Genomic DNA, 2,982 nt, shown 5'->3' on the forward strand with positions numbered 1-2,982 from the left:
TATATATATATGCGAAACTGCGCAAAGGGGGTGGGAAAATCAGGAGTCAGGGGACTGGCGGCGGGGATAGAAGTGGAAGGGCAAAGACAGCTCAGGATTGGGGGTACTCACACATCAGGAGAAGACAGGACTCTTCTCCTCTGCAGTCCACCAGTAGTTTAGCATCCTCGGGAAGAGAGGGAGAGCAAAGTAAAAGAAGATGCCGCTTCCAGGGGGATGCCGTGCTTTCTGTTTCTTGATTTAATTTGATTGGGGGTTGGGGTGCACAGAAATGCAAAATCCGGCTGGCGACCGGAGAGGAAGAGGAGGGTCAGAGCGGGGGGCGAAGCTGTTCCGCTGGAGGTCAGGGGTGCTATCAGGGGTGCGATTGCATAGGGAGCCACAGCGGAGCCTGGGAGCGCGCTTTCAATCCGGTGGCGGCAGCAGCATTGAGTCTACCAGTTTGAATCTCAGAGGCTGTGCCTGCTCCCTGGGACAGGGCTAGGGGTGACGTCACGGGGGAGGGTGTAGGCAAAGTATCCAGGGCGCTCAGTGGGGGAGGGTGGGGCAGAAGCTTCCCTTCCCTGCCGGAGGCTTTGCAGAGCTCAGTTCCCAGCTGCGTCAGTTGCTTTAGAACTACTCCTTCTCCAACCCCACTGTCAGCGGAAGAAGCTCCTTCTGAAGAGGGCTTTCTCCTGTAGGCGGCCCACCACAAGCCTGGCCCACCGAAACTCCTCTGACCCCGGGCTGCTCTGACTGATCTCTTTCACTCTTCCTCCCTCACCTGCACACTGCATAAGGACAGTGACCTAGCCATTCAGGGAAACCTCATGCCAGATTCCCAAGTAGGGGTCTAGACTCTTCCAGGACCTTATTTGTCCGGACCATACTTGTCTGTATGTTCGTGGTGTTTCTTGCTACAGGACTGGTGCCAAATAAGCGGGCTGCTAGCTGAAATGCTTTCTGTGCAGAATGGGGTGCTCATGCACACTAGCGTGTCTGTGTGGGAGAGAGAGGAGTTCTCCTAGGGGATCAATATTTTACATATAGAGCTCTGTTTCAGTGCTTAGAGAATTACTTTCTCGGTGGTGACCTGCCAAACAGCTATTCGCCTGGTCTCTGAAAAGGCAGCTCAACGTTAACTTGTAGACTGAGCCAAACAAAAATAAAACGCTTCTCCCCCTGAGGTTTATACTTAGCCAGATAATGAGTTTTAAACGTGTGCTTTTTGCCTGGAGGAAAGTGGAGTGGGTGTCAGTACAGCATTGCCAAGCTGATCCTCAGCAAGGAGTGGGAGCCTAGGCAAGGGCTGTTGAGCCCTCCAGACTTCTGGGGCAGGGGAGTCACAAAACAGGAAAGCAGTGCAAGAGATGTGGGCAGAAAGAAAGAAAGGAGTAAAAGAAATCATGGGCTGAGACCCAAAAGCCCTGTGGCCATGTATGTCATTAGCTTGGGGAGTTTTCTGCTTCCGTTTGTTAATGGGGTAAAGTGTCCTCTGAGCTCTGATAGGGCATTTAGGTTCAAATAATGTTTCCAGAGCATCAACAATGGCTAAATATTGGATATTTACCTTTATTATCTCTTTTCTCCTTAATATTTTACAGTCCCCAGGATCCAGAAATGGGGAGGCCTTTTGCATGTGTGAATAATGTCTACTGTTGCTTGGGAGAGCCATGGGCTACCTCTGGTGGAAAGAGGGAGAAAAGTCAGGAAAATGAGGGAAAGGAATAAAGTGAGGAAAGGGGTTGACTAAGTGCCTTCTCCACAAAACAGTTCACCTAGCTTTTCTTGCCTCTTCAGATCTGCTGCAGGGTGCTTCCATGGTCTCATTGCCTAGCCAAAATGAAAGGCAACCTCATGGCCCAAATGAGCCATTTGAGAACAGAAAACCCCCAGTTTTCTCCTTTATCCTTCCCTATTAATCCCAAGTCTTAGGACTGTGTAGCTGATACAAGCTCCTTTTGCCCTAAGAAAGGTTGGGGCAGGTTATAGACCTCAGCAGTAAGGCAGCCAGTGGCACTGAGATCTGCCTATTTCTCTTTCCCCTTCTCCTCCTTTCAAGAAAGGACTTTGACCAGGCATCAGGACCCTCCTTCACCCCTGTCATTCCTATTTAGCCTTTAATAAGATCCTCTCCCTCTGAAGCCTCAAATTGTCCTACTCTGTGCCATAGGAGAGCTTTGAGCAGTCCTGGGGCAGGGAACGCAGTCGTCCATTCTATTGCAGGTGCATCATTAGATGCAGGCAGAGTGATGCATTGTGAGCACAATTAGACTCCTTTCATAGGAAAGGGTCACTTTTCTATGTATTTCTAAACATTAAAAGTACAGTGTCAGCCAGGCATGGTGGCGCATGCACTCGGGAGGCAGGGGCAGGCAGATCTTTGTGAATTCGAGGCCAGCCTGGTCTACATAGAGAGTTCCAGGACAGCTGGGGCTACAAGGAGACCCTGTCTCAAAAAGACAAAAAAAAAAGTACATTGTCATAAGGAGAGATAGCTTATTCATTCATCCTTTCATTTAACAAACGTTTACTAACTTGGTTGATATTTCACCGAAGTAAAAGCCAACGTGAGAGTAGTACAAAATCTATGAAACCAGGTTTATTTCACAGATGTGGACATTTCTTAATCAAGAGAAGTGCTGACTTCGTTATTAAGTTCAAGAAACTAAAATTAAAAACAGAACCCAGGGATTCTTAGTGGCAGTCTATGAACATCCCACAGAGTCAAATACTGCTTAATATGAGTTAGAGAAATGAGTACATAAACTTAAACTGTGGCTGCGTGTTAGGTGAATGTACTCATTTATTTTTTTACAATGAAAATAGGTACCAAGCATTAGTTTTAGTTTTCAAATATAATAATTTCTTCAAAACATTGATGATGTTCTCCAAACACTTTGATGACTGTGATAGAAATGGGATAGAGAGGAGGAGAGGAGAGGAGAGGAGGAGAGGAGGGGAGGGGAGAGAGGGGAAGGGAGGAGAGAAGAGAGCTGAGGG

The 2,982-nt window shown here is 47.9% G+C and overlaps 1 protein-coding gene across 6 annotated transcripts in view; it reads right to left on the reverse strand.

Moving 5' to 3' along the window:
• The window catches only part of Slitrk2 (SLIT and NTRK like family member 2), a 12,752-nt gene that overhangs the window by 7,843 nt on the left and 1,927 nt on the right, over positions 1-2,982 (reverse strand). For 4 of the 6 annotated variants that reach the window (XM_029564264.1, XM_008834602.2, XM_029564265.1 and 1 more), the window contains one exon: positions 112-166. The gene's annotated coding sequence lies outside the window, so the exon portion shown is untranslated. Of the gene's footprint in view, positions 1-111; positions 285-2,982 lie in introns of all 6 variants that reach the window. The other 2 variants (XM_029564263.1, XM_029564262.1) reach the window with 1 other exon arrangement.

Source organism: Nannospalax galili, unplaced genomic scaffold (genome assembly GCF_000622305.1).
Source record: "Nannospalax galili isolate Female #2095 unplaced genomic scaffold, S.galili_v1.0 scaffold537, whole genome shotgun sequence".
Taxonomy (NCBI): domain Eukaryota; kingdom Metazoa; phylum Chordata; class Mammalia; order Rodentia; family Spalacidae; genus Nannospalax; species Nannospalax galili.